The sequence below is a fragment of the Mercenaria mercenaria genome, chromosome 6, assembly GCF_021730395.1.
Source record: "Mercenaria mercenaria strain notata chromosome 6, MADL_Memer_1, whole genome shotgun sequence".
Classification (NCBI taxonomy): Eukaryota; Metazoa; Mollusca; class Bivalvia; order Venerida; family Veneridae; genus Mercenaria; species Mercenaria mercenaria.
Window position 1 is genome coordinate 7,022,418 of NC_069366.1, and position 26,088 is coordinate 7,048,505.

The 26,088-nt window shown below is 32.6% G+C and overlaps 1 long non-coding RNA gene across 1 annotated transcript; it reads right to left on the bottom strand.

Moving 5' to 3' along the window:
* Positions 1–482: 482 nt before the first annotated feature.
* On the bottom strand, positions 483–24,722 carry LOC123550353 (uncharacterized). Its single transcript, XR_006686240.2, has 6 exons — positions 24,617–24,722; positions 19,989–20,540; positions 19,011–19,121; positions 9,866–10,096; positions 9,534–9,654; positions 483–4,769 (listed from the first exon to the last, which is right to left on the bottom strand). It is a non-coding gene; the product is annotated as an uncharacterized LOC123550353 (long non-coding RNA).
* Between the last annotated feature and the right edge of the window lie 1,366 nt (positions 24,723–26,088).

Sequence of the window (26,088 nt, forward strand, 5' to 3'; positions counted from 1 at the left end):
GAAAATGGCATATCATTGCCATCAAAACTGCTTATCAATGAAGAAATAATTGATGAGCCTTCAAAGATATTGATCATTTCATTAATATGTCAAATATCGTTTAAAAGACAGAATTTGTAACAAGCAATTTTTTAACTTTGGAAATGTATCTCGACAACAAATTGAAATTTAACACATTTAATATTGAACCAATAACGGCATTTGAAGTTTAAAAATTATAGACAAATTAGATACAAATAAATCAACGGGATTAGACGGCATTGGTCCTAAAATACTTAAATATTGTGGTGACTATATCATGTCTGCAATTGCATTTTTGATAATATAAGATTCTTTCACTAGCTGTAGGTGCAGATGGGAATATTTGGCTATGAGTAACTGTTTAAGCGGTAACGAGGCTCCTGCCGAGTTACCGCGTTAACAGTTACCCGAGAGCCAGATATTCCCATCTGCACCTACAACCAGTGATTGAATCTTTTTCTTGCATGCCATATTAAAAAAATAATAGTAAAAATATTATAAATGATTTTCTTATAGCACTTTTTTCTTATAGTAGCGTACTAACAAAGCGCGGGAACTTTACGTCCGTAAACAGGAAGTACGTCATGGTGTTAAAAAGTCGAAAACATCGTAATAGTTCTGGTTTTGTTTTATCATCTGAATTGTAACGTTATGTGATTTCGTTTTTTGAATCGAGAAATATTTTATAAGGAACAAAGAGAAACTATCAAGATATTTTATTTTTATCCCATTTTACGTAAAACATTATTATTACTACACAAATCTTCTGTACATATATAGTTCGTTATACGATATTTACAGCACGAGAGACATCTTACACCCCGGGGTGTAAGATAGAGTTTTCGAGCACCGGTTAAATCACCAGAAATCCCAGTCTGGTATGCAAGAAACAAGAGTATCGACACATGTACGTTCCCAGATTATTTAAAAGAGGCATTTGTTGTTCCAGTATTTAGACAAGGAAACAAAGAAGATCCAAACAACTATCGCCCTATCTCAATTTTACCGACAGTATCTAAAATATTTGAAAGACATATAGCGATTCAAATACAATCTTTATTTTTTTTTTTTTTTTTTCAAAAAAAAAGAATCAAATATCATACACGAAACTCAGTCAGGATTTAGACCCAAACATTCATGCCATACAGCTCTTACGCGATTAATAGATGCCTTGTTAAAAGACGTAGATTCTGGAAAATATGTAGGTGCTGTATTTCTTGACTCAAGGAAAGCATTTGATCTTGTTGATCACACTATTTTACTGCGTTAATTAAGATTGTATAAATTTACAGATAATACAATTAAATTATTCCAGTCGTATTTATCTAGATCCGAACAAATGACCATTACTTAAGGCGTTCCACAAGGGTCAATTTTCGGTCCCCTGTTATTTTTACTTTATATCAATAACATAGCATTATCAACAGAACAAGGTAATATTGATCTATACGCTGACGGCTCGACAATATATGAATCTGATTATGGTATGAAAATTGTGGAAAATAAACTCAAAGAAAACTTAAATAAAATTGAAGATGGTGTTTTTCAAACAACATGCTGTTACACCCATCAAAAACAAAATGTATGCTAATATGTACAAAACAAAAGCAAGCAATTGCAGCAATTTGAATTTAACTATTGGTGGATCTATCAAAGAAAATGTAAAACTTCAAAAAGGTTAAGGAATTTATATTGACAATACACTCTCGTGGGATATACAAATAGGTAAAGTATGTTAAAGTTAACTCAAAAATTGCACTATTGAACAGGATTGTTTATTTTTTTATAGAGGATATGAAAAGACTTTTCTACAACGCATATTTGTGTCTGTTTTAGGTTACTGCTGTACAGTTTGGTATACAGGAAGTAAAGGTTCATTAAATAAGATTTTTGCACTACAAGGAAGAGTTGCTAGAATTGTTTTGAATAAAGAACTGCAGACAAGTAAATCTGAAATGTTAAAAGAACACGGATGAATGAAAGTTTATGAACGATGCAAATACCATACTGGAGTAATGATATATAAAACTACAAAAAATCTTGTACCATCTTACATATCTGATATTTTAACATTTTCCAGCAATGAAATTTATGGCCTTAGATCAATTGTACATAACGATATTTTAATACCTAAATATCGCACAAATTATATGAAAAGGTCATTTGGCTATAATAGTGCTGAAGTATGGAATATCATTCCACAGAATATTCGTTGTGTGAATTCACTTTCTTCTTTCAAAAACAAATATAAAAAATACCTTTTAGGACCTGAATAAGCTGCAACTTTTTTTTCTGCCATTGCTATTTTTTATTTTCTTTTGAGTGGGTGAATGTTTATCTGAGTGATTTGACTTTTTTTTCTTTTCATATACAAGTAAAAATATTTTTTCTAATTAAATGGAGTGTTTGTCAAGTGTGGATGTTGAATTCAAACGTTTATCACTTAAATTCTGTCTTTTTATTGTAATTAGATAATCAGTATCAATATGTTGAACTGTTGTATTAATTTTACAGAAGGCCACATTGAAACTTAAGATGTTTAATATGTTCTAACACTGTTATATATCTTTATGTGTTACCTTCTTTAAATAAAGTTATTATTATTATTATTATTATTATTATAACTAAACATCATAATTTATCTCTGAAACGTCATGACGTCTTTCCTGTTTACGGACTTTTGTTTCCCGCGCTTTGTTTAAATATGCTGCTATAAGAAATAGCTCTAAAAGGAAAGTCTGTCGATTGATTTTAATTTTATTATTATATCTTGAATATGGTATGCACTGTAAAATATCTATCACTGGCTGTAGGTGTAGTCTGGCTACTGACTAGATAATGTTTTTAATTATTTTTTAAATCATTCCTCTTGTATATTCAGACCAATCTTTCCTGGCTCTGAACATCTAATCTGGTAAAATCTGCTCAGGGCTTGTGACCGATATTTCATGATAAACCCTTAGCTGACTAATCACAAGTATGGTACACTGCAATATAGTTCTCTTGTAGAAAGGGATCTTAATCAGCATTTAGTTAACAGGAGGTCAGCACATGCCTGAGCTGAGATTCAGTTTCATTTTTAAAATCTAGTCTGGCTAATAAAACGAAAAAGCATTTAATTGCCCAGTCATGTAATAACAATAATACTTAAATGAAAAGACATCAACAAGTCTTCTTATCGGTGATATTAATATATAAAAAGTATGTAAAAGTACATGTATGTTACCTTGAATATTAGTAAGTTATATCTAATAGTGGCCTAGCCAAGTCGAAAATTGGGCTCATCGGGCCAGGCCAGGCCAGACCAGAGATAAGAACATGCTCATCATATGTATGGGCCATTCCGTGAGAAAACATGTATTAGTGACAAAAATCAAAACTGAGATGACAAAATAGTCATGAAGGACATTATTTTCCCTTTCAAATATGAAAATTTGAAGTAATTATCTTCACTACTTCAAGAACTACAATGCTTTTAAATCCGTCTGCTTTTCCTGTGCTTTAAACAACTTATTATTTAATAGTTATGTCATGTTACTTTTTCAGGTTTTCTTAAGGAACGGCCCATATATCTAGTAAATATGTTGTTAAACAGATATTGGGATAAAGAAGGACATAGGGAATGATAAATACTTTAACAATGGACTCCTGTATATTTTATGTCTTAAAATATAAAAAGATAAGTGTAATTCGGTCATATCTGGTACCTATTGTGCACCAACAGGAAGTAGCAAAAGTCTGAGTTTTGAAATAACACCATTTGTTTATATATAATTTTTACAATTTTTGCAGCTGTTATTGTACTGTTGTTTTTGTTAATTAAATAAAGTGCATTTTCGCTATGCAATGAAAGCAAGTAAGCTCGATACGTGGAAAGTAACTGTTTATATCACAGCCACAATTTAACACAGTCTTACTCCAGAAGGGGGTTTACTTGCGGCATCATAAGTCAAGAAATATGTAAGAAATTGTCAACAAAAAAGAATCAGAGTGACAAATAAACTATACAGTCATATTTAGTCAGCTGAGCAAAATTATAAATATATGTCCACAATATAAAAGTCACATGTCCAGAGCTTGTCTCCAAAACATTATACCTGTTAACAATATATGAAAAATAATGTCAAACAGTCTTAGCATTTCCTAGTTTTAGCAACGAACTATTGCATTATTCTGTAGAATCTTGCATCTGTATAACACTTTTTTTTTCTATTACATATTCTTACATTTAGATTTCAAAAACATGATATGTAAAAGTATTTGAATTTTATGCAAGCAACATTATTTATCCACTACATAGCAGTTATCCATTAGGTATCCTTTGTAGTGCAACATGTTTTCAATAAAGAGTAAAGTACTGACCGCTAATCTACAAATCAAAGTTTTTAACAACAGGGTCTATTTATCACATGCGTGAATGGCATTAAATATCCTTGAATCATCAGTCCACATAACAAGATCATTATCTGCTGTAATAGCTTGACATGATTAAAAGTCGATCTCCAGGATTCATAGACCCAGTGTTTTGAGAAGAAAAGGGACATACTTATACAAAATTTGATTAGCCTCAGGAGTTATCTACTGTAATCAAAACACAGAGTCTGAACACAGACAAGCTATAGCTGCAGAAGAGAATATCCGGCTCCCGGGTAACTGTTTACACGGTAACTCGGCACAGCCTTCGAGGCCGGATACTCCCATCTGCACCTAAAACAAGTTATTCTTCCTCCGCTCTCGTGATCCATCACCTGAAAGTAAACAAGAAAAAAAGAGTATTGCAATGAAATATTTCAATAAGTAAAAGCCATCGTAAAAAAAGTTTTTAAAGTTAGTTCTGCACGATCAAATTTCTACAACTTAGATTCGACCAACAGTTTTTCAAAGTATCATTTTGACATGACATTAATTTAATTCTGTAAATTTAGAAAAATTCCTAGTCTTATATGTAGGTCCGTGTGCATAATTGAGACATTATTGCTTTGATGAATGACTGTTTCAGTACTTTCACTTTTAATCTTTTGAGAAATATTCTTACACAACCCAATCTGTTTTCCTATTTTATCATGCAACTACTATGCAAAGTGCCTGATATCACTTGCCTGATATTTGTTTTTGATATCACGTCAATGACCTGATATCAAAATTAAGCTCCTCCCATATAGACGGACTAGTTTTAACATCAGTTTCCTTCCAGATTGAGGTGTATTACATAGTCCAGTTGTAATGTTTCACGACTTTTTTCTAAACACATTCTGTAATCTCAGTTACTAATTTCTTTAACTATGACTGTCTCCACTTTTATCGCACAGACAATAGTACTTAATGACGCCATTGTGTAACGTTCATCATGACATCACAATGTTTACATCGATCGATTCTGGGTAAGGTTTCATATGGGAAAATTAGACCGATCGTGAAAATCACCACAAAAGCCGATAATAAGTTTGGCCAGGTAAATCTGCTGTCGAGACTGTTCACTAGTTTTCGGTCTACTCCGTATTCTAGGCCGACGTCTAACAAGTAATCCCTTCTTCGCCAATGTACCGTTACATTAATACTTTTGATCATATGAATTTAAGGAATATTGTCAAGTCTAATTTACAGTGATTGCAACGATATAGTAGAAAATAAATTGGAACTAATCGGAACCTAAATGGTATTTAGTGGATTAATCTGAATACCTTTATAGCGGTAGTCTCAACAATCACCGTATAACAGAAATATTTTAGTTATAATAGAAAAAAAAAACAAAATAAAAACAAAAAAAAAAAAAAAAAAACAATCACATTATTATAAAACCGAGCAATCACTTTGCAAAAATAATTTCTACTGTCTTTCAATCAGATGGAAGCTCGCTATTATAATACATGTACATTGTTTGATGATAATGATTATGAAGTAAAGCTTTTAAATAGTTTTTTTTTGTGTGTGTGTAATCAAATTACTGCACATTTATTATTATGTCGCGAGCGGTGCCCAACTAGCTTAGAATCTTTTGCCAGCTCGAAGATCGAAATTCAACTTCATAACTTGTCGAATTTTGATCCCAAGCTACCCCTGAAGATCGAAAAACGTCAAATTTCAAAATAGCTTTTAATTTTGGACCTACTCAATGATCGAAATTCATAATATTCCAAAAGCCAAATTTCGATCTTGTATTGAATAAACAACCTGTTCAAAGATTGATATTGAATTTTTTAAGTCAAATATCGAACAAGCAATTAATGTCGAGCCAGCTCGAAAATCGTACTTCAAATTTTGAAAAGCTGAATTTCAATATAATACTGAAACGGCGATCTGCTCAAGATCATAATTCAAAGATTAAAAATCGTGCAAGATATATCGAAATTCAAGTTTTTAAAAATCTAAATAGATTATTCCCGGTATTAAATTTCAAGCCTGCTCGAATTTTCAAAGCAATCGAATTTAAAACTGGGATTGAATGTGAAAGTAACCTTTGATACAGCTGAAATTCGTACTTGCATTAATTTTATTTGCGAGCTCGCTCGACGTTTCGAAAATCTACCGCTGCATGTCGAACAGTTCGAAAATCAAAGTCAAATTTTAAATCTGAATATCGAGCAGGTATTGAATTAAAAGCCAGTTTAAAGATCGCATTTTTTTTAAATGCCGATTGACTAGAAGTTCATGCTAGCTCAAAATACTTGAATTTCGATATTCCTGCTGGCTCTAATTTCAATTCTGCATCGAAATTCGATGATTTCTTTTGATTTTAATTTCGATTTTCAAGTTTGTGCGAAATTCAATGTAAGCGAAATTCAACGTCATCCTTTAAAAATTTGAATTTCGATCTTCTGCTTCTAACTTGCCCAAAATATGCCGCCTCAAATTTCAACGTTTTGAAACTTATAAGTCTTTTTTTCTTCTTACACGTTCGAAATTTAATTCAAGCTCGAAATCAGTTCCTTAAGATTTCCATTTTCGATAGACTCGATGTTCAATGCTGGCTTGCATAAAACACTGAACATTTCAGTTTCAAGCTTCGAGCATGATCCAAATTCGATGCAAACTCGAAATTCTTCCTTTTAAAATTTTGAATTTCGATCCTCAAGCTGTTTAAAATGGACTATTTGCTGTAAAAAAATCATATTATGGAGCGTCCACTAATTTATAAATCCGTACATGTGTGCAGTTTAGCGGGTGAGAAGAAATCAGTCTTTACCGTTAAGGAGCTTAAATTCCGGAAATATACGAGAATGTTCGAGTCTTTTCGATAACGGAAAAAAAACCTATACGCATCTGAAAAATGCTTAAAAAAGACCAATTTCTTCTTCACCTAGAAAACTGAAGTTAATATGAAACAATAGCTAAATAAATATAGATTACTAAGTCGTTTGCAAAGGTCTTCAAGGGCAAATAAGAATCTATTTATTCCTTATTAAACAGAAGAAATTTCAGCAAATTATCCATATTTTTCTATGTATCTAATTGTAGATAGACAGATATAAAGTATACGCAAAAAGACCATTTTCTTTTAAATTCATTTTAAAAATAAAATATTCATCAGAAAGACAATGCATTGAATATTATCACATCGTTTGCAAAGCTAAAATACCTATAATACTTTTTCCATAAATATAAATAAAGTAAAGGGCTCCTTCTTTGCGCTATATAACAATAATTTCACTCGTGCGAAAAAATCGATGGGTCTAATTTTCCCATATGATTAACGGGCACGACAGACAAAAATAACAGACAACTGTCTTTTGATATCACTGTTATAAGGCTTTGCAGCCTTTCCAGCCCATATAAACCTTGCCCTGATAACATCAATATATCAAAAGACAGTAGCCTGTTATTCTCTATAGAAACAGACGAATGAATTTGTGATGTTATTATGCGACAAAAGTCGATAGTCATCCGTGATATCGTGTTAGAATCGAAATAATATATCTCAAATTGAGTAAAATTGTATGTCGTTCAAACACGTATTATTATATCATCCTGTGACCTCGTGTTGTAATTCCTTCACATTTGAACTCCATACAATGACTTTATTTAACGATAAAATCACTTTTTGGTATATATTATTTCTTAGTATTCAGTCGAGTCATATTCTACAAACACGACTACTCTATCATATCCGGATAATTGACATTTAGCAATCCTTTGTAAATGTACCAAACGTGTAGAACTACCTAAACATGCGAAGGACAACCATTTACGTGTAAAGTTCGTTATTCATTATCAAAGTATTGCATAAAGTGTTCCGTTTAAGAAAAACATTACACCTTGCAAGTTGAAGAAGTGTCAAATTAGGCTCAATAATAGCAGTTAAATGTCTTAAAACATCATAATATATATACACAATGTACACACGTTTTGTTTAATAAGTTACAAAAATAGCAAAAGTATGATATTTGCAGTTGACATAAAATTAGTGGATAAAGATGATAACCTAGTATATGAACCCCACAAATTTTAAAGTAACTCTAATAATAAAAATCGTTTTTCTATAAACAGAAACAAAATAAAACTTATGCCTACTGTAGCTATACTTTTAACATTGTATTGTAACGATAAATGTATGTTCAAAGTGATATTGAAACCCGTTCATTTATATAATAATCTAAAGTGTTCGGTCTCTAGAAGTGTCATTCACGTTTTACACTGGAACCATGATTTAGCACGAGTGGCATTATCTTGTTACATACGTACGCTAATTCAATATCCAATGGTGCTCAAATGAGTAAAAGGACGGCCCTGAACAAAGAATCCAAAACATTTGATGATTGATATGTTGAAAGTGTGACTATGAATTTTGAGCTAGGATGTGATCTTGTACGTAACATGATGTCTGGCTATGGTAAATGTGCGTTAAAATTTATTTGAATATCCATCTATTTTTCACAATTGCGATTGACCGTTGAAAATTGCTCTAAGCGTCTGGTTGCGGTAAATGGTATTTAAACAAACAACATTGTAAAAATGCTTTAAATCGGATGCTAGAATCCTTCAAATATTATTTGTGTGTGTCTATATTTATTTTTGAGAAAGTTATTCAAATCTTTCATAAGAATGGTTTTTATGTCGTAGTGAATGTTCACTAAAGTCATTTTAACATCAATTCATACAGAAAAAAAATGAATAAACAGGAGATGAAACCCACATCTATTACCTTCGACTTCTACATTTTTGTATGTATGGCATTTAGCTGTGAGTAAGAAATGTAAAATATAGCATGAAACAGTTTGTATTAAGGTCACAGAACGGATACAAACAACCATTGAACAAAAATATCTATATGTGGTACCTCGGCCATTTAAAGCTATGGGTCTGAGTCTTGCACGTGACATATTGCTTAGTTAATGGTAAATGTTTGTGGAATATTATTTGTATATCTATTCATGCAGAAAGTAACAGACCAAATACAAAAATAACCTAAAATCTCTGACCTCTAAGAATGACCCTGAACATTCACCTAGGATGATCAGACTTGTGCTTACTTTGTTTTCGTCAAAAAGCGCTGAAATTGTACTTATCACAATTACCATTTTGTGCTGCCATGGTTTCACCACGTCTGCCATTTGCTTCTGTTAATAAATAATCTTGTACACCATTCCTGTTTGAAAAAGTAACTTCTCTACCATCGGAAGGCAGGGTATTATTTTCCTAAAATAAAAAGACACTTTGATTAATCAGAAGGCTAATGTTCATATCAAATTACCATTTTTCTTAATTTGGTATTAGTCACATTTTTCGAGTGTCTTAATACTCAATAAAGGGTGGTTCAACTGTTAACATTGCTATGAGAACTGAAAACCCAAATATGAAAAAGCAAATGTCAGAAACAATTTGTCCTTTCTCTAATGGAGAAACCTACCTGATTTGCCACATCTTTCAGAGTCGTATCACTTTGTTTGTTCAGGCTCATGATTTTTTTCAAATTTCTTCAAAAATTGCTTAGGTTTAATGCAGACTTTCAAAACAAGAATACATTGGAGTATGAAGGTCAATAGAACAAGGACAAACATCGTAGTGTTGTTAGATGTATAAGCACGCGAATCAGGCAGTTCATCTGAAATCTCAACATCCGGTTTGAACTGGTTAAAATCTGAAAATAATTAACACATTGGTTTAATCGTTCAATAATTTGAGGGGAAATAGTTAATAGTAGTACAAAGTAGCGGTATTGTTTGTCTGCTCTTCACTGCGGTGCTTGAATGGTTATAAACAAAATAGCCAATCATAATCAGTACATCAAACACTTTGAATGCTGTTACATTCATTCATTGAAATGTATAGACATGAAACATATTGCCCTGGCCATATATATGTGACTGTCAATTTGTAACTATACGTACTTCTATTTCTTTTTTCATGCAAATCATGTATAATTACCATCGTGGAAATACAATATAAAATCTTGTTTAAACTTGAAACTGTTTTTTTTCTGTTGTATAGCAATTCCCTAGGTTTTGTCAAAAACAAAAAACTTTCAATAGAGGCAATATTTTACCAGCTCTATATGATTTAAAGACAAACAGCTGATAGTATTTAATCAGTGTAAAGGCCTTGGCTATTAGCTAGAATCACACTGCCCCGGATGGACTTGCGGATGAGTTCCACTGCGAAAAAAGAGTTAATATACGGGAGTGTACGGGATCCCGTATATTACCCATATACGGGAAGAAATACGGGAAAACTAAAATACGGACGTGTACGGGGCTTGTATATTTAAAAGTCCGTATACTAATAAAATACGGATTTCCGTATACTATGAAATACGGAATTCTTAGTATACGATACCCCGTATATTATTGAAATACGGGAAATTCTAAAAAGGGTTATTCTGATCGTATACAACACCGTATATTCCCGTATATGTCTGGTGTACGGGAATACATAAATCCGTATATTACGAAAATACGGGACGTATATTTCCCGTTTATGTTTCATATACAACCCCGTATATTTCCCGTATATTCTGGATATACGGGATATGTATAGTTTGTATATTTCGAAAATACAGGGATTTATTTTCCCGTATATTCTTCGTATACAACTCCGTATATTTCCCGTATATGCCGGAAATACGGGATTTAAATAATTTGTATATTTCGAAAAAACGCACGTATATGTCCCGTATATGCTTGGTGTACAACTCCGTATATTTCCCGTATATGCCAGAAATACGGGATTTAAATAATTTGTATATTTTAAAAATACGGGACTTATATTTCCCGTATATTCTTTGTATACAACTCCGTATATTTCCCGTATATTCTGGATATACGGGGTATGTATAGTTTGTATATTTTGAAAATACAGGGATTAAATTTCCCGTTATTCTTCGTATACAACTCCGTATATTTCCGTATATGCCGGAAATAGGGATTTAAATAATTTGTATATTTCGAAATACGGGACGTATATGTCCGTATATGCTTGGTATACAACTCCGTATATTTCCCGTATATGCCGGAAATACGGGGTTTAAATAACTTATATATTTCAAAAATACGGGATGCAATCATATGTGTAGTGAAAGTTATATTTCTCCGGCCATTTCAACGGACAAACGTTTCGCATGTTTTCGAACTTGTACGTGTATGTAGAATGAATGCCAATATTGAAAGAAAGAAATGTTTAATACTAATATGACATGAACTGAAAAAAGCATTCACGGACCAAAACAGGTATAAATTTTTAAAATCAAACATGATGAATCCATCATTTCATCTAGCGCGTTCCCGATTTATTTTACATTTAATCTAAATAGCGATTGAGAAAAGAAAAAGGATTAATCAATTCATCCCTATTTATTTGTAGTGATAAATACATCCGTTGATCATCGCCATTGTAAAAATCTAATGCAAGCATAAAATTAACTGTTTTTCTGCACATTTCCAAACGCTTGTGCATACAATGCAATATTTATAGAAAAAAAGAGGAACTACATCCATTTATATTTTGTACTGAAAAAGTATATAAGACATGCATTGATACTTTACTTATGAAATCAATTCTAATATTTTACAGACGAAAAATAATCGATATAATGTGTCTGCGTCCAAAGATTCGAACAAACGCCTTTCATATGAAATATTTTACTTTTTCTGTGCGCACGTGTTAGCTACCACGTGCGTATGTGGTAATTCACACGTGTGCGGGTGATAACTATCACGTGCGCAAGTGACAGCACGTTATACTACCATGTGCCCATGTGATAACTAACACGTGCGCACGTGTAAGCTGATCAATGAAAAAGCGTGAAAGATCTGCAATTTTCTAATGGATGTCTTTCATTAAGGAAGTGTTATTTATGGTTAGCTGTAATTTACGAAGTAAGTGTTTCTTGTTTATGAAAAAAGGCTGATATCTCGTTAGTTTCGTTGGTAATATTTCACGTTCGCACGTGTCAGCTAACAACTGCGAACGTGATTAGCTATCACATGCGAACGTGTATGCTAAGATAGTTATTACGTGCGCACGTGTTAATCAACACATTCGCACGTGGTATCTAACATGTGCGAATGTGGTGCTAACACGTGTGCACGTGATAAATGAAATGTTTCCTATGTCCCTCTATTCCACTGTAGTATACACTGTGGCAGACTATTTATTTCTCGTGGAAGTAGGGTCCTTTAGTATTGACATAGCACATGTGAATATTTCGTATATTCCATAAATTCATTTTCAATGTCCAAACATAAATAGCGATACAAATATTACATATATAATTCTTAGTTGATATTATACTATCGCATGTGCAGGTAGCTGGGCGGCAAAGCGTTTAGCTGCCAGTATCAGGGTAGTGGGTTCGAGTTTTGGCCTTTTACCTTTTCCCCTAAATTTATTTGCAAACTTTCCATTTATTTGTCAAACGCACCGTGATATTTATGGTCCATTTATTAAAAGTTATCATATTCACCGTTTGTAAAAAAGTCAATTATTTAAAAATTATTCTAGATAAAAAAGAAAGACACATTACCAGTCACAAAGCGTACTAAAAATAAATACTTTAAGAGAAAAAATAAAATTATATAAGATAAAACAGGTAGCGATAACATCACATTACTTTACTTTAAAGCAATGATAACCGTGGTAAAGTGGATGGCGTGACACTGATTGACTGTATAAAATACAAATATTGCTTAAAATTAACGAAAACGCTCGAAAAATATTGGCAAAGATTAATGAGTGTCTTTCATTAAATCAAATGATATAAGCATTTACACTGATTTACCCATCTCCACGAAAATAAACTGTACATATAATTTCTGCCGAACAGTTTTACTGCAACATTATAATAATTGTATGCATATTAACTAAATCAGATAGATAGCCCATGTACCATAAGCCTGGTAACCCAGTCTGACAATTTCTAACATTTTTCTACCTGCAAATTGACAATATCAGAAACTCGATGAATGCAAATTAGCGCAAATTAATTGGGATCTTCAAAGCATACAGATATTACGTATCCAATCAGTTGAGAACACGCTTCGTCACGCTTCGCGCGTTCATATATCCCGAAGCGATAACATCTGGCTCAAGTGACCGCACGCGATAATCTGTATTGCATATTTCAGATGGAAAGGAAGTCACGAGTAAGTACTTATTTGATTTATATGTTTTAATTTTTTATAAACTGATTTTTTTTTGTGACAAACCAGACCATGAATTATATTTCAATTAATCGGAAACACGGGTTGCTTTTTATTGCTTTAACAAATTCAGAAGCGTCAAAAAGGTCAGTTTAATTTTGTAATCTTAATATAAAAAAGAAATTCAGAAATAGCCGTCAAGTAGTTCATTCATTCATTCATTCGATTGATCATTTCTTCACAACTAATCATTTAACTATTATTTCATTCATTCTTTCATCCGATAGTCTACAAGGATGTCAGTCACCAAATGTTGATGTTGCAAGTGTTTGGAATAAAAAAAATCATTTGATGAATACCATTGGGGTTAAACGAGATTAAAGTTGAAAGGACAGAAACAACTCCAGACAGAAGTTTTATTTCGTAGAAGCTAGGTAGCCGAGGCTAGCTTTAAGAATGAATAAGGCGCACGCACGTTCATTCATTCGATTAAAACTGGAATCTCGGAAAAGCATTAATAAAGTTAATAATTACAATCTTTTATTTTTAGAAATGGGTACCGGTAATCTGACAAAATAACGCTTTTTTCTAGATGGCACTTTTGCATAAAATTACAACATCTCTTGCCTCTGTCTAGAGAGAAAATGTTTTTCTCTGCGAAAATATCAGTGTCAGTATGAAGAAATTAACACTATTTCAGATTATTTTATCTTTACAGACTTTGTAAGTCTATGTAAGCGGTTGTCATGCGTATTTTTTTTTCAAAGTATTTTATAAAAAAAAGGTTGGTAATAATAACAATTTATATTATGTTAGAATTTGATTATTAATCTGAAAGTTATAAGAATTTTATAGTGACCTAAAATACATACATACTATAGATCTTTTGCATTACTAATTTTTAGTAACATCTTTAAAACCGATAAAGCGGGAGAACAAATAATCCAATTTGTCGATTTCCGTACAAAGTGTTGTTGTTGTAACACGAGGGTGGGGGTAGGGTGAATCGATAACTAATAGCTTTGGTCATTATATTTTTTTTATCTGATGCATTTACAGGCAAACGGTTTACTAACGATGTACTTGAATGAAGTTTAAATTAATATTAAAGTGAAATGCGGAACAAGTCGAATATGTATATAATACTTTATTTATTGTCAAAATAAAAGTAATATTTAGTAATATGAATATGGTATCTACCATATTTAAAATCGTTACATATTATACATCTAAAACAAACATTTACTTTCAGGACCATACATGTACAAACAATAAGTAATTGCTCAGCTTAGTCTGTTATTTTAAATCAATTTTCAACGGACCATTTTGACATTTTAACAAATTAAAGTTGACGATATTTCCGATTGACTGGTATTTTTTCAGTTCTCTGTTTTACGCCATTTTACAGCTGTAAATCTTCAAATATGACCACAAACGTCTTTTTTTCAGCAGGGCGCAAAATGATGTACTTAACAGGTTAACCATTAAAACCATAAATTTAAAGTACTATCACTTGTATAGTGGGTTATCATATTTTTATGACCCAGCTTGAAACAACACTGACCGAATATTTCTTATCCCCAGGCAATATTGTAATACACAATGAATTTAAAGGGTGATTAAACATTTGACACAATTAAATTATCTTATTTTTAGTGTAACTGTATGCAATCTTGGGGTTAAAATAAATTTAAGAAATAACGCAATGTTTAAACGAATACTAAAAAAAGGCACTGGCCTCCAGATCGTCCGACAAGAACAGAAATAAAATATATAACTGAGCCGTGCCATGAGAATAACCAACTATAACATAAGTCTTAGTTTTCGACCAGCATGGATCGAGACCCAACCTGCGCATCCGCGCAGTCTGCTCAGGATCCATGCTGTTCGCTAACAGTTTTTCTATATTCCATAGGCTTTGAAAGCGAACAGCATGGCTCCTGACCAGACTGCACGGATGCGCAGGCTGGTCTCGATCCATGCTGGTCGCAAACCCACTATGTTGGTTTTTCTCATGGCACGGCATTATATTTTTTTTAGATATATGGATATTAATGGTGTATAATTATGCTACGTATATGACAGACTATAATGTTGCGGAAAACACATGGAGAATTAGATGTTTTAACTAATTTTTACGATAAAAATTGTATATTTAACGCGCATTAAACCTAAACCCTCCCTTGCGTTATAATTGGTAACGACAGTGGAAAACTTCTTTATTGCCGCTGCGGTCAGGGTTCGTTTCCCGGCGCGACCACATGTCATTTTATTCGTCATAATTTTCACATCATTTAATAGATATAATTATCAGTATCCATGAATTGCAAGAGTCGATTTTTTATAACTTTTAATGCGTGCATTTTTTTTTATTCCAGGTTGACACAAGAGTTGTTTACTGGAATCAGAAAACGGGACGACTATTTATTTTCACGATAGAGAATATACTTATGTGTGAAGTTTCTACTAGTTTGATCAACAGATGCAGACAGACAGCCCGGATGAGCCATTCGTTCTCAGTGACATTCGTAACAACAGATAAAAGCTTTACTTATTGAGATCAGGAAACTGAATATTTCCATGTGGTTCATCATTTGTAACTGCTTACATATCGTGTTCCAGTTACAGAACCAACATGCGTCTTTTTAAAGTACATCTTCGGACATTAGGAGGGGTTGTACTGCTCTTTTTAGAAGACGGCAAATCGAAAAGCCTATAGCGGTAATCAGCATTCATGGGAATAACGAAAACATGTACAGACAATAGTAAAAGAAGTGATACTCAACTGATTTGTTGAGTCAACCGCGCAGAATTAAATGTGCGAATTGCTAGTTTTTCAATCAGAAATGAACATATAATAATATAAAGAAATGCTTGATGTTATTGATTGCTCACATTTTAATTCTGCTTATTTCATTTGGACAAGAAATGAAATGATTCATAACCGTTTGAAAAACTGATTTAATAAAGTATTTATGTTGAATAAAATGTTAGTTTAATCTGACATGTCTCCAATTAATAACAATATGATTTTTTTCTCATTACCCTGTCTTTGTCTTGCTTTTTTCTAACATACCGTATTCTGCTGTAGTATCACCGACATTCATTTTGTCATCTTTCAGTGTGTGCCCATATACAAAATCAGTTTACATAAAAGAAAAATACGGGTTTGTGTACTATACACGCATATACGGGGAAAAGTCTGGTAAATGTATCTTTTAGAAATACTGGTCCGTGAATTCCCCGAATACGAAAACCAAATTCAGTCTAAATGTGACACAATTATTGATCTGTTTACTCTGCATATCTTGCATAAACGGGGAAAAACTGGCCGTTATATCAAAAAACTCAGGTTCGTATATCCCGTATATCAGATGCAAATACATTCCGTATATGACACAAGTACGGGATCCGTATATTGCGTATACCATGCATATACGGGACTAGTCCGTAGCCCGTATAATAAAAAATACAGTTTCGTATTTTCCCCGTATATGACACAAGTACGGGATCCGTATATTGCGTATACCATGCATATACGGGACTAGTCCGTAGCATGTATATCAAAAAGTACAGTTTCGTATATGCCCCGTATATGACAAAAGTACGGGATCCGTATACTTAGTATATCATGCATATACGGAAAAAATCCGAAGCCCGTATATTAGAAAATACAAGTCCGTATATGCCCCGTATATTAGATGCAATCACAGTCCGTATATGACAAAAATACGGGATCCGTATACTACGTATATCATGCGTATACGGAAAAAATCCGAAGCCCGTATATTAGAAATACAAGTCCGTATATGCCCCGTATATTAGATGCAATCACAGTCCGTATTGACAAAATACGGGATCCGTATACTACGTATATTCGGAATATACAGGTCGTATACGTGTTCCGTATATTCTAAAATACGGAAAGTATACGGGAAAAAAAGTCTCAAGACCCTTCGAATACATGAAAATGAAACTTATGTTAAAGCAGGACACGAATAAACGCCATTTCTAGGGATTTTTTAGGAAAGTTCGTATATTGCATATATACGGGAAATATACATTTATGTATATTCGGCGTATACGGGATCCCGTATATGCATGATAAATATACGGACTTCCCGTATACTAGATGTTCCGAATACGGGATCGTATATTAGGTCCGTATATTTGTAATATACATCCCGTATACGCCCGTATTTTCGAAATATACGGGACCGTACACTCCCGTATATTGACCCTTTTTTCGCAGTGTTCTGGATTCCCATCCCCGGATTGCTTTGGATGTGTAAGAAAAATTGGGTTTTGCGAATTTGTTACGTTATAAATCTTTAACGCAACCGTAACAGAACCTTAATTAACCTTTTTAGAACCGGAATAAAACCGTAATAGCTCGTATTTTTTACCACTGTGATTGTCTTCCGGACTACGATCTTTTCAGAACTGTTAAGGATTTAATACGGATTCCTTTGAAAATTTTTGAGCATGTTCAAAACTTCGCACTCTTGCACCCGATTTCTGAACGGATACACCGGATGACTTACGAATGAGTTAGGAGTTGTATGGATGCGTTACGGGTGCTATCCGGAACTCACCTGCAAGCCCATCCGGGGCAGTGTGATTCAAGCTTTAGTTTTCGATCCGGGATAACACAGCTCTGAAATAAATCTTGAGTCTTGAAATTTCGGCCAGCTTTTTTATAGATCCAGTGGAAAATATATCATCTAGAGTGTTAACAATATGTTCTACCACTTGACATAATGATCCGGATATTAAAAGATGGCTAACCTTTGAAAATAATCTAGAATTCCTACATAAATTTAAGAAGTTTTCTATTACTTTACCTATTGACCTTGGTTTGATTGAAATAAAGTCCATTCTAACTTTTATCTTGACATCTTAAATTCTGACAAGGTTTACTTTGGATATAGTAGAAAAAAAAATTGCCTCCAGAGTGTTAACAATGTTTTCAATTATTTGACATTTGTGACCCAGTTTTTAACCGAAGAAACCCCAGTTTAGAACTTAACCTAATTTTTGTAAAGTCAAACATTATGGTCAGGTATTGTATGGATCCATTTGAAAATGAGTTGTTAACATTATTTTTCTATGATGACCTAGTGACAAAAAAAGGGAATTCTTTAACAGTAGAATTTAGTGAACTCCATGATCTGAAAGGACCAAATAGTAAAACTGAAATCTCACGTGTAAAATAATAAGAATATATATAATCAAGATTACAATGAATATGAATTTGACTTCCATAAACAAGAAGCCTGCGCAAAATTATTCCGAGTTTTACATTTAAAGAAGGGCGGATAAAGTGCAAAGTTGTGTAGAGCAACAGCAACAAAAAAGAAATATAATCATGTAAAATATCATATAATAATGCAAGTAATATGTTGAAAATTAACATACAAGGGCACTCAGTTTGGCATTATTCACACGGCATCTTTGAACATATGAAGCTACATCTGAAACACCCTGTGCCATTCCAGTACATGTCAGTACTACAGTAAAGTGTCGAATCTGTGGCAAAAGAAAGGTAAAATCATTTAATTATTTGCTACAGAAACTTTGGTTTTCTAACATTCCAATGTTAACTACTTTTACAGAATCTTGTTAACTAATTAAACTAGAGTATTCAATTACTCTTATTTGTATCTTATTTTAAGAAAAATAAGGATATTGATTTCAGATTTCTTTGCGAGAAATAATCAAATAGAAGCCAGTGGATAAATTTTGTGTAATACGTATATTTTTTACATGAATAAGATTAATGCATTTAGCGCATTGAAAACAAAATGTAAGTTAAACATTGAAGTAGCAATGGTCAGCTTAATTACACAAGTACGAAAGACCGGTGGTGACATTTCTATTTCAAGAATTCACGATTTCTGAGTATGAATTCGTGAAGTAGAAAATATGAAGTATTTAAATGAAATCGAGAATTCTTGAAGTGGTATTCGTGTAATCATGAAATCGTGAATAATTGAATTCTTGAATTTTTGACATGAAATATGGAAATCGTGAAATTATGAAGTTGTGAATTATTGAATAATTAAAATCTTGAATTATTAAATAACTGAAATGTTGAATTTGTGAAATTCAGAATTATTTCAATTATTCAGGATTTCAATAATTCAGAACTTCACAAATTCAACATTTCAATTATTGAATAATTCAAGATTTCAATTATTCAATAATTCACCACTTCATAAATTCACAATTTCAATATTTCATGTCAAAAATTCAAGAATTCAATTATTCACGAATTCAAGAATTCTCGATTTTATTTAAATACTTCATGATTTCTACTTCACGAATTCATACTCAGAAATCGTGAATTCTTGAAATTGAAATGTCACCACCGGTCTTTCGTACACAATTTATTACCTCGACACACTAGGTTTAGAAATACATCTACATTCTCATCAATATTTTCGTTTGGTTCAAGTACATGATGTTTATCCGTGGCGAGATTTGTCCAGAATTCAGATGGTGGACTTTTGGTTCCGTGAAATACGACAAACACCTTTCTCCTCTTTAACTCCCTAAATGCTTTTTCTTTGTCATCTATCTCTGACTTGTAATTAACAATGAAAAATATCTCTTCAGCTGCTGTCTCATTTTTCTGAAAGTTACTTATTATGGCTTCCTTTAAAGATTTGTATGAAATTATATTGTATTCGGATAGTCTTTGAGTAACATTAGTTGTACTGTGAATCCAGTCTTGCTTTTGGCCGTTTACTTTAATAGTGTCCATTACATTTCTTAACTTTTCATTTACCGTGTCCAAACGAATATTGGTTCCTTCAGGTGCATTGTTTATAATTTGTAGAACATAATGTACTTGAACATCAAATGTATCTTCCTCATTGCTTCGGTCTCAGATGATATGAGCCTTAAACGGCAAGCAAATTTGCTGATTATCACTTGGCTCAATCTCTGAAACAGACATTCTGCTTATTACAGGTATTACAACTGTTTTATATTGGAAAATGATCTTACGTATAACCTTTTAACTCTTGTTGACTGAAACAAAAAATAAGATAAAATCTAAAAATAGATGTCCTGACATTGCGTCACAATAACAGATAGAAGAGCATAGTATTTATGTGCTGGTCCAATATCTCTGCAGCTTTTAAACAACATTATACTCGAATACTATCGATGGCTTGAATATGAGGTGCAATAATCATTGACACGGAAAATTGGAAACGGTCATTGAATGTTTTTATCAAAGTGATTTTGACACAGTTTAGCTCATTTGCTCAAATTTTTGGTCTAAATGGTGGAGAAAGACCATAGGCACTCCACCTTGCACCACTGAACTTCCATAAGTAACCTGGATGGCTTCCTCACTTGAGGAATTACTACTCGTTGAAGATAACCATGCATGGCTTCTTTCACTTATATATCTTACATTTAAATATTTACTTCAAATGTAAAAAAAACTCTCATTGAATATATTTAACTTTATTAAATATATTAATTAATTGTGTATGCAGAGCTATTTCATAATTAGATGTTATTCACTGACAGCTAATTGTTTACCGTGTTCAGCCATGAATATATACAGCGTGTGCATTTTTAACCTGTTAATACACATAAACATGTTGATTTTATGTTTACATAAACTGTATGTAGTATTGTTTATGTATTCAAGTTAAGAAATGATAAGTTCCCAAACGCGGTTTATCGTAGAATAACCCGAGTTTTGAGTTCTTATGCGTAAGAATATATCACGAAGGCCGTAGGCCTGAGTGATATATTTTTTTTCGCATAAGAACGAAAAGCTTGGGTTACTCTACGATAAATCACACTTGGGGACTTATTATTTTGATTCTAACACGACATACTAATATCAAAAGTGTTAGAAAAAACTGGTAACTACTTTTTACGACCGTGCTTCACACATGGATAGGATGACGTCGTTGCACGCGAGTGGTTTATTGCAGAATAACCCGAGATAGATTTTGCTCTACATGTATGAAGGTTGTTTGCTTGTCGTGTTAGAATATGAAATAAATATATATTTAAACAGCTTCATATGGTTGGCTTATGCAAAAAATAGATTTTCCGGTATCCCGATCGACCTTGATAAAAGACAGCCAACATTTTTTTCTTTTCGTTTTTTTAAATGATGATTAAAACCTTTTTAACAAGGACTTACCCTAGTCGCAAAATCAAAAACGAGGGTGTCCATATTTGTCATTTCTTACACTGAAAAAGTCGCATAATATCCCAGTAAACAAAACAGATCAAGCAGTGACAAGGCCATCTCTAGCTGTCCCGTGGGACTGATAATACACCTGTTCCCGATACCATATAGACTCCGTAACTGTAGAGTTCAAAGTAAAATACACAAATAAAACTGTAAAAAGATCCTTTTGAAACAAAGAATGCAACCAAGAAGAATAATAGCAGACCGGTTTTATTGAGTCTGTTCATGAGAAGTAATGAAATGTGCAACCCTCTCACGCCCCCAAAGAAACCGGCTTAAGTGGAAACTCTATTGCACATAATTTTGAATGGTTCCATGATCCCAAAGGTCCAGAAAATATAACAACACTGAATCCAAGTATGGGGGACTTTTTTACAGCCGCCACACGGCACTTGAAGATTGATGCTGTGATGGTTAATAAATCTGTAAAATGATCCTTAGGAAGCAAAGAATTCAACCAAGAAGAATAAGTTCGGTTTGATTGAGTCTGTTCATAAGGGGAAAATGAATCAAGTGCAACACCTCTAAACGCCCCTAACAACGCTTTAAGCAGAACTCTTGAAATTATTTTGAATGGACAAAGAAAAAACTAAATGAATTTCTTATCATTCAAAAAATATGCTGGCATAGTCAGGTGTTTTTTATTTTATTGATTTCATCTTTACTTCCTGTATATATCTTGGGGGGAAGGCCATTTAACAGCTATTAAAACTGTACATTTTGAGTGGTGGATGAAAAAACTCTGCAGATTTCTTTATGGAATAGATAATATTTTCTTAAGGATGTGCAGGTGCTCTGAGCTATATTGTTAGACAATATAATCCACTCCAAGGCTCCTGGGGAAATAGCATGTAAACGTCATAAACCTGAATCTCCGCGGCAGAGGTAAACTCTGATACAGAGTGATCTCCGGAAAAACGATTTACAGTCAACTCGTCCCCTAGTCAACTCACCCCCTAGTCAACTCTTCCCCATTTTGGTCAATTTCGTATCCCTTGACGGTTTTAAAAATGGTCATTTCGACTGTTATGAAAAAATATGTTCTAAATACAATACATGAAAATTGTACTTTAAAAACTACATTTTTTTTTTATAAACACCTGATCGTATGTAAAGTGAAGAGTGCGTACAAGTTCATAGTTTAATTGTGCATTGACTAAATCGTTTTCGCCTTGAATTTAAAGACAGGACATCGCAAAATGCTGTAATGGGTATTTAAGTTTTAACAAATTAGAACAAAAAAAATAGTTTTTCCCAGGCTAAAGATAGAGAACTGATTCACCAAACACCGCAATATTGTCATATATGTTTAAATATTCTGAAAAGTTGGTTTTTGGGATGGGTTTTTTTGACCGGTTATTGTCTGGCGTCATGCATCGTTCGTGAGCATCTGCCTTGTTAACACTCTAGGGGCACATTTGTAAAAACCTTTATGGAACTTGGTCGGAATGTTTTTCTTGATAATCCTAGGTTAAGTTTGAAATTGGGTCAGTAGGGTCAAAACAAGGTCAAACGGTCAAATCAAAGGAAAAGCTTTTTACTTTTCTAGAGGCCACAGTTGTAATCATTTTATTCATGGATCTCGGTCAGACCCTTTTCTAAATTTCATTTAAAGCTTTGGGGGAAAATATTTATGACCTTTATATCAGATTTCCTTGTTGTTGAACGACTTTTAGTAAGGTCTTTGCGGTATGAGGCTTGTTCTAAAAAGGACTTTGATTATTTACATCTGTCTGATTAGGAAAATTTTATCCGATTTTGTTACATAATTATAGTTTCTTCCGGTAATTAGTTGGAGTTTTGGGTTTTTGAAGTGCCATTATTTTGCCACTGTGGTGGTTGAATGGTTATTTCATTCACAATCAAAAAACACTTTATCCTGTGATGTTCAAAATTTGATATACGTTATTAGATGTTGTGGCTGCCAGAAAGAATATATTGGTGAGACAGGGGATTTTTACGCAAACGAATAACTGTTCACCGACAACAGATAAGAGACAAAAACACACGAATGCTATATGTCAGTGAACATATCGACACATGTGCTGGACAAAGACAACCATCTTTTTATGATCTTTCCTTTGGGTAAAATTACAATCTACAAATGCGATTTTAAGAAAAGAAAAAGAAATATTCCTTATCAATATATTTAAAACCAGAGCTTAATTCAAGAATAAACTAACAAATGCAAATAACCAGTCAAGAGTAACGTCCCTTTATTTTGACGTCATTTGACGTCGTTCCTATGCAAACGTTATTGACGTTTTTTTCACTCCTGAAGATCTGCATAAGCATGAAACCGGTTGAGTTTCTTTTATATTTATTATTGGACAGAATCAAAAATAAACTGCATATGTAATATATGTGGATCTCCTTCACTTTCTTCTTTTTGTGTTTTCAATTTTTTAATTCTTCACAGTGTATGTAATAACATAATAACTTTAATATTCGTAAGACCTTGATTAATAGCAATATACATCAGATACTGTAAGACAACAAAGGAATGAAAACTCCGTTAAACATTTATTGTGTTGTGAAAATACACTTGCCATACATTTCATTTTTTCGTTTTTGGTAAACACAACTGTGTTTTCTCCACATGATCTCTTGGCTTATGGATGAATTTCGGTATAACAATTGCCTCTCATTTTATCCTATTTTTCATGTAAAGACCTTGTCTCTTTTAACTGTGAACAGTAATTTTCTGTTTTTTTTTATGTTCTATAATTTTATTGTAATTAAACGAGGCTGGAATGCATGAATGAATAAATAAACAAATAAATAAATAAGTACATACCTCTGCATGAGACAACAGTCACAATACATAGAAGTACAAATATCACAACGTTAAACATGGTTAATTAAGAACTCCCTCACACACACTAAACGCATGTCTGATAATAAAAGTTGTACATATTGACGATCCGTTTAGATAATTTTGCAATGATATGACTCAAAGGGTCATTAGTTATCAATACGATTATTGATTTTTGGATAAAAAACATTTTGTGTGACATCACTGTATTGTTATGGGTAAACACATTAAATTTAACACAGATATCAAATTCCGCAAAGCAGGAAATACCTTATTAGATATGCAGTAAAAGTGAGCCTGAATGATATTCAAAAAGAATGGTTTAGATATTTTTGAAAAATAAATAGTCGAAAAGTAAAAAATACAGATAAAAAATGTGTAGACTACCCAAAATGACAATGGGGATGGTTTTTTTAGTTTAAGATCGAAATATTTTCAATTAGTTTAAAGCAAATGTAATAAAAAAAAACCTGACGTTCCCCAAGTGAAAGATATATCAATCTTAAAACAAAGCATTTTGAAAACCATTTGCACATGTAAACCATTTAGTTTTGAAATAAACAATTTTTTTAGTTGAATACTTTGTTCTATCTAAAAAAAGTTTGAAGAACATTTCTTCCCAAACTGGATTTTCGAGTTTTGTATATCCATGCATTTTAAATTTCGAAAAGAGCTTCTTGATAAAGAAACTAAGTCATGGAAAAAGGGTTAGATGATTATTAATGACTGAATGGTTTGTGTTGTCTTTTTCATATTTAATACAATTTAAAGTATTTTTTTCTTTTAAATCTAAACAAATATCAGTGATTTCAAGTGTTTTGTTCATTATTTGAAATATCAAATATAGTTGTACAACAAATATATCTTCTATCTTGTTGAAGTCGCAGGCGATACGAGTCTTGAACGGTTTGCATGTCTGCTTACCATTTTTAGTTCGAATATTGTTAACTCCTGCAACAATTGCTGTATTAAGTTAATGGGGGCTTTATATTTTTCAAAAACATACGTAAACAGTGTTTCCATATGAATAAGAGTCCGTTTGCAGAAAATTTCTTTGAATCTTGAACTTGTCCATAACATTGACTTTACATCAGGTCTTGATTCCCCTTAAGCTTTGTTCAAATGCCAAGCTGTTTCCCCAAAACCATAGGTATACAATCTTTCCCCTCTTTGTGAAAAAAACCTGAATGCATGTATTGAAAATAATACAGAGAATATTACTGATGAAATTATAGTATGAACAAGCAAACGTTTACAGGACTGACAATTTAACCTTACTGACAAATACTAAACCGTTTTAAAAAGTACCAACAAAGCTTTTTTAATTTTACTAAACCCTAAAATACGAGTATAAACATAAATATAAAAAAAATGTTTTTATTCCTGTCTGACCTTGACATTTAAGGGCAGGACGTCGCACAAAACGATGACAATATTTAAGACGACTTTTAAAA